Source organism: Lipotes vexillifer, unplaced genomic scaffold (assembly GCF_000442215.2).
Source record: "Lipotes vexillifer unplaced genomic scaffold, Lipotes_vexillifer_v1.1 scaffold951, whole genome shotgun sequence".
NCBI lineage: Eukaryota > Metazoa > Chordata > Mammalia > Artiodactyla > Lipotidae > Lipotes > Lipotes vexillifer.
Genome location: NW_006793664.1, coordinates 1127767 through 1142619, shown reverse-complemented (window position 1 = coordinate 1142619; position 14853 = coordinate 1127767). Strand labels below are relative to the sequence as shown.

Genomic DNA, 14853 nt, shown 5'->3' with positions numbered 1-14853 from the left:
CTGGTTTCTTTTATTGGAGAATGGATTTAGAAACCAAGAGCTGGTTCTGGGTTCATCCAGTTAAACTTTCAGATGGTGTACTTTGTATCTTAGAATTTTCACTTATTTCTTTTTGATATCTTCCTTTTCTTTTTCTCATTAGGTTCATATTTTCCTTTAAATATGTGTTCACAATTATAAGATCTTTAAAAAAATATCTTTGTCTTCTACTTCCATCATATCTGGCTTTTATTTGTATCTATTCCTATTGCTTTTTTTTTTCTTGATTATGGGTCATGTTTTCTTCTTGGCATGTTTAGTAATTTTTTATTAGATTTTAGACATTGTGTATTTTATGTTGCTGAATGTCTGAATTCTTGTTTGCTTGATTTTTCATCTTTAATGAGTTTTTGGATTTGTTTAGGCAGATAGTTTTACTCGCATTTCAGCTTTATCCCTTCAAGACCTGATTTTAATTTTTCTAAGACATATGGAAAGTAGCCCCACTCCAGCGTTTGTTCAGCCCTACCAGACAGGCATAAATGGCTTGGCATCTCCATTCTGCCTGTTGGGAATTTGATCAATTCCAAGGTCTGTGTAAGCTCTGGGAATATTTCGTTTACCATGCCCCAGTCATTCTTTGTCCAGCCTTTTGGAGTTCTGGTTTCCACATGCCTAGTCCAGAACTCAGCAAACGCTAGAGGGGACCGTACAAATTTCTGGAGCTCTTTTTCTGTGTAACTACGTCTTTTTGAGAACTCTGCCTCACAACTTCCATCTATCTAAGCTTCTCTGATGTCTGATCTTTGTTTCCTCAGTTTCTTCCCTGCTTCTATTTGGGTCCCCCCATCCCTGCAGCTGCAGCATGGAAATCACCTCCAACAGAAAGCCCAGGGCTCACTTCATCTGATTCCCTTTTCTCAAGGATCATTGTCCTGTGCTGCCTGAAAAACTGTTGTTTCAATGTTTTGTCCAGTTTTCTAGTTGTTTACTGCAGGTTGTCAAGTCTAGTCCTTATTACTCTTTCATGGCCAAACTATCCCTTCCTTTCTTAATTGTGATGATGTCTTGATATAGATCTTCACATCATATCTTCATTTACATATTGAGTTAGACATTGAGGTGCCTTTTAAATTTGTAAAATCATGTCCCTCAAAATTTCCTGAGGAATTTTCTTATGCCTCTACTAATTTCCTGTCCACGGTTATCTCAATTCTCATCTTCTAAAATTTGTACTAGATACTGGATCTCCTGCAGTGAGTATCCATTTTTTATTATTTTTTCCTATTGTCCATTTCTTTATTATTTTATTATGCTTTATATTGAGATGTACTTGACTTTATCTTCCAGTTATTCTATAGAATTAAAAAAATGTTCTGTCATATTTTTAATTTCTAGGAACCCTTTTGTATTCTCTAATTGTTCCTTTTAATATCATTTTTTTCTTCTTTTGTAGATGTAATATCTTCTCTTACATCTTTAATGACATTAACATTTTCTTTCCTGCACCATCTTTGTTTCCTCTGAGTTCTTTGTTCTGTTTTTTTTCATCATGGTTATATTAGAGTGTCTCTTGGCCCTTGAGTGTTCACTCTTAAAAGTAAGGCACCAGCGGAGCGGCTGGGCTTGTGAGCCATGGCCGCTGAGCCTGCGCATCCGGAGCCTGTGCTCCGCAATGGGAGAGGCCACAACAGTGAGAGGCCCGCGTACAGCAAAAAAAAAAAAAAAAAAAAAAAAAGTAAGGCACCAAAAAGCTCACCTGACCAGAAGCTCAGCATACATGTGTTGGTCTTATACACTGGTGGTCTTCACTGAGGCAGATCGGGGGACCAGTTGTTTTTACTGAGGCCCTGCAAATATCACTGTTCACAAGTATTTTCTCTGAGGTAGCACCCTCCAATCTCCTCTCTTGGAATTTTATTCTGGGTGTTGGTGTTCTGGGTCTGAGCAGTAGAAAAGAAATGGAGATTTCACTCTTCCACACACAGACTCCCTCAATTCTCTTGCTTCCGATGGAATTCCACCTCTGCTCACCTCGGAGTCTGGAGGGAGAAGAGAGGTCAACAAACTGCTTGAGAACTGGGTGGGGGTGGAGAACTGGAGAGATCAATTTAATCCTGCTGCCCCCTGCCCAGTTTTTCCCATTCCTGTGCTTTTCTGGGTTCTGTATGGAAAATTAGCTCACTTCTCAACTCCCTTTGCAGCCACTAAGGTTCGACCTTCCTTCTCTCTGCTTGGTCTTTGATATTCATCTTTCCAAATTCTCTCTCCATATACTGTGGGCACAGACATCTCCTAGTTTCCGAATGACGGATATGCATTTCTGCTACCTGTTTTCCTTGATGTTTCTTGGTGAATTTTGAGAGAAGGTGGTTGGGTGGGTATGTCTTTACTCTGTCATTCTGAAACCAGAGTCTCCCACATTCTTGTAGCAGAAAACAGGACTCTTATAGTTCCTTTATTTTAGTTTCACTAAAGCCTAAACTTGGAGATAAATTAAATTTTAATCTAACCTGAGCTTTATACTGGCTAGCAGGAAGAAATGAAGTATATAGAAAAAGGGTTAGAGGTCATCAAAAATCTAGATAAAAATACTAGTTTAGTGCACAGGTGTTTTGCCTATGTGACCACAAGCTAAACATCTGAGCATTAGAATTTTTCTTCTTCAGTTTTCACCAGCTGTCTGGTATCATGGAATCATCATAGCCATGTAATGAAAGTAACCTGTGAGCGGAATGCTGACTTAACAAATAACTTGAGGCAACTCTTCTGTACATGCTGAACGTGGCCATGGACAGATCCACTACATTACATCAGCCTGTCCGCTGATACACGCTCTAACCTAAGAGCGTCCAAGGAATTCACATCTGCAGGCATTCATCTGGTGACTGTCACCTTTCGCTTTCATTCCATGGAATCAGTTAAAGTATCCCAAGGAAATAGTTCTCAGCCTATAATTTTAGAGGCCAAAAAGCTGCCTTAGCGATCTTCTTAAATGCACGTATTTCTTCCACATGTTGGATGTAGGAGTCTTTCTGCCCCCATATCCACTTTTTAACTGAAAAAACTAGTTTCCTAACTATACCAATATATTTAATGTATAATTCAACCAAATCCCTTTGGCCTAAACACAGAACTGGCCTGGACTGTAGGACCAGATGAATTTGTTAGATGGGTGTTCTGTGTGGGATGAGAGGACATTTTAAAGTCTGAAAGCTTCTGTGAAGGATTTTTAAAGCTTTAAGTATACACACACACACACACAAATCTATTTTTAATTGCTCATTTATTTATTTATTGTGTGAGCATTTTATTTATTTTAAATATTTTTATTGGGGTATAGTTGTTTTAACTGCTCATTTATTTTTAACCTATTCTTTAAGGTACAGCTCAAATCCCACTACCTGTAGGAAGCCTGAGCCATTCTTTGGTATCCTTACTATGCTTCGTTGTTTACCATGTGGAATCGTTTATTTTTGTGCTTGACTGATGAAGGTGTCATGTTGATGTAATGGACACCTATCACTCGGTGAATAATCCTCAGAATAGGTACAGAGAAAACTGGACTAAGGTCCCTACTTCTCCTGAGGCCACTGAACTGGTATCATGGACATACAAGTAATGTTGAACAGAAACGCACACAGCACTTTCTCAAAGTGTATTCAGTGGGCCAGACTCCAGCAGCTGCTTGCTTCCCTCCTGTGAATGCATCCAGCCTGCCTGGAGAGGAAGCCGTGTTGGTTCTGTAAGATGCTGTAGGAGAATTCATCAGGGTGAAGCAGAGAACCCTTTACAAGAGCAGGGCTCAAGCTGGCATGAGAGCAACAGGCTTTATTCCACCAGTTTTACACTTTAGGAAACTCCTCCTTGCCTTTCAGGTAGCAGATACACACAGAAAGGGCCACGACAGGCCTTTCCCATAGGGAAAGCAGGAGGATCTTACAGGGAAGTGAAACACCAGCCTGCTTAAAAGTGTCTCCATCGTGGGTCTATTGGGTGGCTCTGGGTTAAAGCACTCTTACCAGAAGGGCCCTGAAGTGACATAAACATAGTGGACACTCAAGAAAAGTCTATTGGGCTTCCCTGGTGGCGCAGTGGTTGAGAGCAGCCCTGCCGATGCAGGGGACGCGGGTTCGTGCCCCGGTCCGGTCCGGGAAGATCCCACATGCCGCGGAGCGGCTGGGCCCGTGAGCCATGGCCGCTGAGCCTGCGCGTCCGGAGCCTGTGCTCCGCAACGGGAGAGACCACAACAACAGTGAGAGGCCCGCGTACCGCAAAAAAAAAAAAAAGAAAAAAGAAAAAAAAAAAAGAAAAGTCTATTGATAATTATAAAGGGCAGTTTCTCTCTCTTTTTCTCTCCTTCTCTCTCTGACACACACATATAATACCAAGCAAAATAGAAATCAGAAATCAAAGTGATTTTAATCGTTCTCTTTAATCTGCTCTGTATTTCCAAGTTTTCATTTTGTTTTAAAATTATCATCTTTTTCCTCAGTACAAAAATAAATAAAGAAAAAAATTAGTAGCTCACCTGTCCTTAAGGTGACCAATATTAACAGCTTCATATCTACACCTTTATCCTTTTGAATTCAAACTTTTTTGGGGGGTGTCCACTGTTGTATTTGCAAAAAGGAGATCAAAATAGTAAACTTTTTTTTCATCTTGATCTTCATTCTTTATAATACATCCTGGTCCCCTGTCCAGAACAGATATTCTTAATTTGTTCTTTTTTATTGGTGCATAACATCCCACAGAATGGATCAACCCCAGTTTATTCAGTCATTCAGTTATCAACATTCAAGTTCTTTCTGATTTTGTCACTACAGAGAAGTCTGTATTGCTCTAATCTTCTTCTATAATCATGTTATTTATATTAGAAAATATTATTTAGACTATAAAAATAGATAATTACTATAAAGTCAAGAAACAGATGCTGAATGAACAGATAAATGAATGTATTAAAATGTTACCTGGGAGTGGGGCCACATGCCATTTCTATGTTGAAATAATCATCTTTGCACTGTGGGCCCTGTCTCCCAACGTGGACTGCAAATGCCTCAAGATCAGGAAGCAGGCCTCTTTCTTCCTTGTCTCCTCCAAACTGCTGAGCACGGTCCTGCGGAGGGTGGGCAGCCGCAGGCCCACACAACGCACTGAGCCCTCATAGTGTCTTTTGAAAACAGCTGTCTAGATTTCAGAATGCAAGTTTCCCATGTGAACGATGTTATAAAATGGTGTATTCCCGGGCCAGCCCACAAACTCTTATTTTAACCCATAATGAAGGAAAACTATATACTTTTACCATCATGGTTTCTTATTATTTCTGTGGGAAAAATGTTCTGAATTGAGTTTCTGCATGTAGAGAATCCTCCTCTACTCTGTGTGTGTGTGTGTGTGTGTGTGTGTTTGTGTGTGAAAGAGAGAGAGAGAGAAACAGAGACAGAGACAGAGAGAGAGACATCCTACCCTTTACTGCCTTCAAATGAGTTGTTTTCTCTCCCTCCTGCCAATCCTGTTATATGTGGAAGTTGAGTAAAATAGGAAATATGATGACTAAATGTGAAAGTGCCAGAAAGAAGAAAGGCAAAAAAAGAAAAAATTTAACATAAAATGTTGATAATTTGCTTAGAGTCTTCATTCATCTTTGAGATCTAAGAATTTGAATTTCATTGCTAAGAATATAGTAATATTCTTGCATACAAATGAAATGAAACTTTACAAGTAGAAGAGATTCTTTAGTTGTTAGAGATTTCTCTTGTCAAACTTTTTCAAACGGCATATTTAAAACATGATGTGAATCAAAGCAAAAGCTTATTTAGATATTAATAATGATTATGGAATGTATCACTTATTAATAGCCATTGATCTGGACACACATTAGTTTGCTTTTATATGTTCCTTTGGAGAGTCCTCTTTGGCGAGTCATTAAAAATGAATATTTTGATAAAATTAAAGACTGGGAGAAACTATAGCATTTGTAGGAAAAAATTACCTTCTACACAGAGATTTAAAAATTCTTATAAGAATGTAGTGTAAAATATAAGGTGTATTAACCAGTGCTTTGCTTTTTGAAGTCCCATGGATAAAACTAGCTAAAACTTACAAGTCGGGCTTCCCTGGTGGTGCAGTGGTTAAGAATCCACCTGCCAATGCAGGTGACACAGGTTCAAGCCCTGGTCCGGGAAGATCCCACGTGCCACGAGCCACTAAGCCCGTGCGCCACAACTACTGAGCCTGTGCTCTAGAACCCGCAAGCCACAACTACTGAAGCCCGCACGCCTAGAGGCTGTGCTCCGCAACAAGAGAAGCCACCGTGATGAGAAGCCCGCACACTGCAACGAAGACCCAACGCAGCCAAAAATAAAATAAATTAATTTTTAAAAAACCTTATAAGTCCTTTACATAAAAATCATAAGCATATCAAGACATAATTTTCTGAAATCACCTATAAAATATATTAAAATGTTTACATTAATAAAAGGAAAATCTATTCTTAAAAATGTTAATTTTTCAAAAGGAAAAAAATCACCCATAGTTCCATTCCTCAAAGACAACCACTATTAATGTTTTAATGGAGTTCCTTTTCACCTTACTTATATGAACATCTTTAGGATGATCTTACTGTACATATAAAACTTTGTTTTCCTTTTACCCTCAATGGAGCATAAATTTCCTACTATCTTACTTAAGTTCACCATAAGCAGAAATACCAGTAAGAGTGTATATGTGGTAAAATATTTGTAAGCATTGTGGAAGATGACAGGGCCAGGGTAGTGTTCCTCTAATTTCTCAATGAGGGAAAAGGCTTGGTCAAAAGTGTCATATAAACATGACATCAACCACATACATTGTGAAACGAGTCGTCATGTATCTGTTGGTTCTGCATCCCTGAAAAGATGAAAAGTTCTCATCAAGGTAGGAAATAAAAACAAGGAAATATGGAGACAATCTGAGCAACTCAAGTGAGGGTGAACCTACAATGTTGGCCCCGCTGCCGAGGCTGGCTCCGCCCAGCCACCCAGTGTGAACTCACCCATCAACCCTCCCTCGGGCGTCTGTTCCTGGGTCTGCATATTTCTTTCTCTCCTTCAGTCTTAAGGTTCTTCACTTATGATTTGTCGTGTTTTCTTTCTTATCTCCAGTTATAGGAAAATGAAGCAAAACTAACTGCCAGTAGTACTGGTGGCTTTGATCTTTTTCCCATTTTTTTTAAAGCGACAGAACCTTTTCCCCAAATGAAATCTTATGCAGAACCTCAATATGTAAAACAGGAAAGAAAGTGATATTTTTTTTGGTTGTCCGGAAAGAAGTGGTGCTAAAAACCCAGCATCCACAGCTGGACATTGACAAAATATATGGTGGTCTGTTTAAACCAACATTTGCTTTCAAATTACAAAACATCCAAGGCAAATTGTGAAGTTTTACTTACGCCGATTGTTCTGCCAACAAAAATTCAGTTTTGTGGAAACTATTTATTACACACAAGGGGTTTCTGATGGAAAAGAAATTTGAAAATTTTTAGAAATCAAAAAAAGAGATACATTTGAAACCATTAAATTTTGGAATGAATGTTGATTTTGTGGTGACACAATCTCTGAAAATTATCATCATTCACTCAAAACGGTCAGGAAAATAGCATGTGCCTGGAATCCACAGTTGAATATATCTTCTTTTTTTTTAAGGGAAGTTTTTATGGGGATAGGGTAAAAAGAATGAAGTAAAAATTTACTTCATTTATTTGTGGAGATGAAAATCAGAAAGTTAAAGGGAAAGAAATACCTTAGGAATGCCAAAAAGAAATGAAAAAGAAGATTAAACTGTTTCAAAATATCCCCAATGCATTGTTTCCTCAACAAATTCATCATGTAATGAACTGAGAGGTCAGTACAAGAACAGTTACAAATTCTTCTGAGAAATACACAAATTAAGAAATCCTTGCATTTCATTGATGTTGAGGAGACAGTTGGGAAATTTATAGCGTGACCTTTTAAAACCACAGAACCCTTCAAAATCTTCCCATTGATCTTAGAATAAAATCCAGAGTCCTTGATCTGGCCTCTGCCCACCTGCCTGTGTCCTTCTTACCCTCATTCAGAACTCTTAAATCACATTTACCTTCTTTTGGTTTCCAAAATATGCCAGACCCTTTGGCTTTTCAGGGCCTTTGTCTTCAGTCTTTTCCCCTGGCTCGGGGCTTCATCACAAAATTGCTATCAGTTACATGTTGAAGTGTGTCCCCCTCAAAATTCATATATTGAAATCCTAATCCCCCAATACCTCAGATTGTCTTTGCAGATGTAATGAATTAAGATGAGATCATATTGGAGTATGGTGGGCCCCTAACCCAATAAGACCGGTGTCGCTATAAAACGGGGAAATTTGGATACAGACACACATCCAGGGAGAACACCACGTGAAGACGAAGGGAGAGATGGAGTGATGCTGCTACAAGCCAAAGAATGCCCAGGATTGCTGGCCAACACCAGAAGCCAGGAGGCAAGGAACAGATCCTTCCCCCATAACCCTCAGAAGGAGCCACCCCTGTGGACACCTTCCGGCTTCCAGAACTGTGAGGCAATGAGCTTGTTACTTCCGCCACCTGGCTTGTGGCACTGTGTTGTGGCAGCTCCAGGGAACGAATACAGTCTCCTCTCCTCCAAGTTTTGGCTTAAATGTCATTTTCTCCCTGAGAAACCTTCCTTGACCACCTAGATCCCCCAGTATTTTCTATCCAAAGTCGTGTTTGTTTCCCTCAGAACACGGATCCAAATCTGTAACTATTTTCTTGGTTTGTTTGTCTGTCTGTTGACATCACCCCCACTAGAATGTAAGCTCCAGGAGAGCAGGGGTTGGTCTTGCCTTGTTCTTACCGGCTTGTCAGGAGCACAGCTAGGAAATGTCTTGGATTTGCGTCTCAGGAGAAGGAGGCAGTGCCGAGAGGTGTGCGTGTGAATTGTCATGCACCTTTTGGACGTAGTGGAGATGAAACTTTCTGAGGAAGTCAATCCTTTGTTTTCTGTCTTTCTGATTGGCAAACTTCCAAACATTTTCCAACAGGATAAGGTGTGTTATTCAAAATGCTCAGAAGTTTGGGGACAAAGAGAACAGACTGAACATCATCAAGGTTTACATGCTGTGAATGAGGAGCTTATAGGGAAATGGTGGAAGCTGTAACAAAAATTCTTCAAATATTCGGATTCAGTGAATTATGTGGTTTGCTGAATTTATGTTACAAACTGGAAATTTATTTAAAATTTTTTTTAAATTTTATTTATTTATTTTTGGCTGCATTGGGTCTTCATTGTTATGCACGGGCTTTCTCTAGTTGCGGCGAGCAGGGGCTACTCTTCATTGTGGTTCGCGGGCTTCTCATTGCAGTGGCTTCTCTTACTGTGGAGCACAGGCTCTAGGTGCGCGGGCTTCAGTAGTTGTGTCATGCGGGCTCAGTAGTTGTGGCTCGGGGGCTCTAGAGCGCAGGCTCCGTAGTTGTGGCGCACAGGCTTAGTTGCTCCGTGGCATGTGGGATCTTCCTGGACCAGGGCTCGAACCTGTGTCCCCTGCATTGGCAGGCGGATTCTTAACCACTGCGCCACCAGCAAAGTCCCTAAAATATTTTTAATACTTGAAACTATTATAGTAATTTTTTCTAAAGAACCTGAAGGCAAGGCTATAGGCACTTTTTCCTTCTAACTTTAAAAGCACTACCTTACAGTTTATTACCTTAGAGAAATAATGAATATTTCAAATCCATTTGGGATGAGACAGAAATTATAGCAAAAAAATTTTTTTTGAAGTTTTCAAAGTTGAAAGCCTTCCTTTTGGACGAGAAAAATTCACTCATCTCTCTCTCCCTCTCTGCCCTCATACACACACACACACACACACACACACACACACACACACACACACACACAAACATCTTGGCACTTTTAAAGAGTATTTCTTCCCTTACGTCATCAGAACAGGACAAAATTAATATTTGTTACTAAGGATTGGGCAATATATTGCTCAATTTAAATTCATTATTTTCAGAGAATAATTGCAACAAAATGCACCTCATTTTAGAGTTTCTAGCAAAATGGAAGAAACTGTTACATGAGGTAATAGATAAGAATTTCTCCAACTTGATGCCTATGGTCCCTGAACTTTGATTGATGGCTTTTTCAACATCTTTGCAGTTCTGCTGTTTCAACTGCAATCTAATGTGGCTGTATATTTATTCAGTGTGGACTTCACAATGATATTCTTTGCTTTGTATTGGCCAACTGCTCTCGCAAGTGTGGAACACTCATTTTCCATGATTTTATAACCTCTGCTAAATTATAGCAGCATGGAAGAGAGCCTTGGTGGCCAGGACCGAAGTGGTACCAGAGATACTGTGGGGAAAATTAGGGCATCAACTGACAGACTGATGAGGGGGACACTGATTTAATCACAGCTATAAATACTTAACCCTTTAGTAAGCATGCCATCATATTCTACATTCATAACTTTAATGTACAGTTGTAAAGACTGCGATTATAGATGGAGGTGATGTCCGAGTCATTACTAGGATGATACAATGGAAATTAACATTCCAATTTACTAGACTGTAAGAAAACTTCTTAAAAAAAAAAAAACAAAACTTGAAATGCAGAGATTTTCATTTGTTTTGTTCACGAGAAAAGTTCTTGGGCATTCAATAAATGATTATTACTTGACTCAAATGATTCAATAAATTATTATTACTTGACTCAATAAAGGATTATTGCTTGAATAATTATTTTATCAAACTATTCTCATTTATCAGAAAAATAAATTAAAAACCCATTTGAGAGGGGCTAACCTTGAATGTATCTTTAAGATGGAGAGGTCAATTGCTACATGGCCAAGTAACCACTGTCCTTTCTCGACTCCCTTGAAAAGAAATGAGTTCTGATGCATCCAGGTAGGCGGTCCTAGGATGTCCATCCTGCAGGTGAAACATAAACATGCCTCACTCAGGAGCTCACTCTAGTTTCAATATACTACACTCTGCTCAAACAACATCTGTTGCTTTAGACCAGGTGTTTGGTCAGATTTCTTTGGTATGGCAAAGGCTATTTTTTCCAGAAACTTTCAAAAAGGTTATATTTTGCTATACTGATCCGTTTTCCACAGAGATTTAGGACTGTATGCATCTCATCAAAGGGCTAAAATATTTCTTGATGATGTATATCAATACACAGTGGATTTTAGGGTCATATTTACATGTCTTCAAGCGCATAAGAACGGAATGAAATTCAGTCTATGTTTTATGAGTTTAGAGGCCTGGAAATTGGAAATGATACCCATGCCCAGGGAGCTCCAGGGGCTCAGGAAAGGTGGGAGTTGGTGATGCCTCCCAGTTTCCTGGCTGGTTAATGAAGTGACAAATACAAGGTGGTGGGGAAAGATGTTATGAGTTTAGTTTTGGACATAAATAATTTGTTGTACCCGAGGAACATCTAGAATAAGTGCATCCAGAGCTTAGAAATGATAGATTATGGAGTTATCACCAAATAGTGATTATCTGACGCTTTGGATGTGGGTGAGAGCACTCAGAAAGCATGTAGAATGAGAAGATAGGAGGGGTGAGGACAGAATATCTAGAAACACCGTAATTTAGGAGGCTGGCAGCAGAAGAGGAGCCAGCCGAGAAATAAAACACGAGAAGGCTGTCACAGAGGCATCAGGCAGTATGATGGGAATTATTAAATGATACAGAGATGCTGAGCAGATGAGGACTGGAAATGGCCCTTTAGAAAAATTACTAGAGGGACTTCCCTGGCGGTCCAGTGGTTAAGACTCCGTGCTTCCACTGCAGGGGGCACAGGTTTGATTCCTGGCCAGGGAACTAAGAGCCCTGCATGCTGCGTGGTGGAGCCAAAAAAACCCAAAAAATTACTAGGAGGAAATACATAAAAATATCATCAGGTCTATTCCTTACTGGTAAGATCGCAGGTGTCATATCTCTTTTCAACTTTTCTGTACTTCCTGCATTCTGCACAATACATATCTGCACATTTATGTTAAAAATACTCTGATAAAGTCTAAAATATTTTTTGAGAACCCAGGGCAAGTAACTATTAATTCCCAAGTAGTTGAGTGCCTCTGTGCTGGACACCATGCTAAGGACAAAACAATGAACAAGAGGATGGCTCTGTTGTTTTACCAAAAGGAATGGAAGCTGGGTTGACGAGGGAGGGGTGTAGAGATTGTGGGGCACAGTAGCAAGAGATGGGGCTGGAGAGGAAGTTTGGGGCCAGCTTATAATGGGCTTTTTATGTCTTGTCAAATAATATGGACTTTATTCTGAAGGCTGCAGAGAGATTTTTGAGGGGTGGAGTTTGGATTGGAATTGTGCTTCATCTTTAGTTGATTTTCTGCTTAACCTGGCTGTTAACCTGGATGAGCCCTAGTTAAGAAGCCCGGTTCTGAGGCCACTGCCACAGCTGAATAAAGGCGATGCAAAGGGGATGGAGGAGGGGCCAGGCCCAGAGAGATTTGGGATCAGCATCAACGGGTCAGTAGGATACTACTGATTGGATGTGTGTTGCGGGGAAGGAAAACATTAAGGACTACTGGGTTTTTAACTTGGGCCCATGGGTGGTAAAGAGTGACAAATGTCCTACAGAGCTTGTATACAGTTACTCTAATCACCTATAATAGTCATTGCTTTACGAAATAAGAAAGTGGCTGGCTGGGTCAAATAGTATTCTATGAGGGGATAAGAAATAATGGTGCATGGGAAATCTATTTTTGAGACCACGGCCACAAAACAGAAGCGTAAACCCTCAGCTGTCTCCTCACCAAAAGCATTGAGATACTTTTCTTTTTCCAGTCCATAGAACTCAATACTTCTTGACAAAGAGGGTGTTGGAGCTATGTTTTCAGAAAAGTGTTTACATATATGTAGCTCTGACCTCTCAGGAAGGGACTTTCTGTGTCGGGGAGAGAAGTTTGGGAGAAGGCCAGTGAAACTGCATGTGGGGGAAGAAACAGGTATAACCAGGTGAGAATCTATACTTTAAAACAAGGGACCCCCAAAACGGCAGGTCCCAAGTGAACTGTATTAGTTTGAGCTAACACACCTTGAAGGTGACAGGTGCGGCCCCTGTATTCTTGCATTCTCTCACTCATCCCCATTTCAAGGCATTGAATACTGAGGCGTTAGATTAAGCGACTTGACTGGGGATGCCCAGCTAGTAAGTTAAAGAGGCCAGATTTGAACCTAGCTGCATGTACTACAGTATAAAACCCCTCTCCTGGACCATCCACATTAAGACATCTTTCAGGAAAATTAGCTCTCACCCTTGCCCATCTCATCCTGCAGGGAGGGAACTTCTGTTGCACACTCAGTCTGGGAGGACGCTGCTGGTGACTTACTAGGGGAAGGCCTTCCTTTTCGCCCCCAGACGGAGCTCCAGGCAGTGTCCCTGATGACAGCCGCCCTTCAAATGGTTACACACTCAGCTACTGATAAGGGTTCAAATAAAGTTAAGGATGCATTACCAGTTATTGCACTAGTATCTAAGTAATGCTCTCTCGTCAGTTAATTGCTCCTTGTATTCCTTGCAAGTGGGCAGTGTTTACGAAGTGAATTTTTATTCACTCAGAAAACAGGCTCTTAAACACGGTTGACACCTGCCCCACCAACTGCATGGCAAGAGCTTTGCCTCCCCGACACGCCCTCCTCCTCCCTCCTTCCCTACCTTCAGGTGACCCTTAGGATGGAAAGTCAGGTAGGTACCTGCGGTCCCCTCCTACCGCCGCCAGCTTACGGCCGGAACCCAAGCTCGCGCCCAGTACCCCACCCCCCGGACCCCCACTCGAGTGTGAGCGCCCGGGTGTGCGAGCAGCAGACTCAACGCGCAGCGGCTTGTTGCTCCCGCTGCCGCGACGTGGGTAAGTGAAAATGAAATTGACTTTTCTGAGAAATGATGAAAGCGGCGCTGCCTGCCAATGAACAGCGGCGGCGAACTTCCGCACCTCCAGGCCGGGCAGCTCGCGCCCTCCCTCCGCCTCCACCTCCCAGTTGCACAAGCTTGAAACAAACACTGGGGAGGAAGGGCGGAGGGAGGAGGGCGGAGGGGGGAGCGAGCGAGGGACGGAGGGAGGGAGGGAGCGAGGCACCAGGAGGGCGGGGGGTGGGGGGATTTCCAGCCTCAGCGCTTCGCAGTTTCCTCTCCTTGTTTTGCTTTCGATCTGGACTGTTCTCAGGCAAGCCGGGGAGTAACTTTTAGTTTTGTTCCTGCGATTATTCAACTGACGGGCTTTCATTTCCATTTCACACATCCTAGCAACACTTAAACCTTGCGGAATTGTATTGATAGCGTGAAAAAGCACACTGAGAGGTAACATTTTTCAAATAATAGTTGTGACTGTGCGTGTGTGTTTTTCTCGAGGGCATGTTTATGAGGACTGGAGGGGATATGTGTGTGCGCGCGTCCTGATGGTTTGACACGATGTTTTGCAGACGGAAAATGCTGAGGTTCATAAATATTAATACTGATTTTTGGAGGAACAGTCGGCGCTGTTATGGATCATCTGATTTTAGGGGAAGCAGGTTCTGCTGCTGTTGCTGCTGCTACTGGGGCTGCTGAGGCTGCGAGGAGGAGGAGGAGGAGGTTGGTGGAGGTTTAATTTCACTTTTGGATTTGCAGATGCGGAGAGGTGGCTCCATGGACACAGACCTGCTCTGTGTGATTCTGCGCCCCAGGTGGTGTTGGGGGGGGTGCAGGTCCGCTGGAGTCGGGCCTCCTTTTCAAACAAAATTCTCGCGTGCATGTGTGTGCGTGTGTATGTTTACGGAGGCCGTCGCCACTAGGTCCGAAGGAGGGGAGCGGGTCCTTCTCCTTGCCCGCTGGCGGTGCC

At 41.6% G+C, this 14853-nt stretch overlaps 1 protein-coding gene across 1 annotated transcript in view; it reads left to right on the top strand.

Annotated features, from left to right (window-relative positions):
- Positions 1 to 14181: 14181 nt before the first annotated feature.
- IRF2 (interferon regulatory factor 2) overlaps positions 14182 to 14853 on the top strand; it is an 86987-nt gene continuing 86315 nt past the window's right edge. Inside the window, exon 1 of the mRNA XM_007466517.1 lies at positions 14182 to 14333. The gene's annotated coding sequence lies outside the window, so the exon portion shown is untranslated. The remainder of the gene's footprint in view (positions 14334 to 14853) is intronic.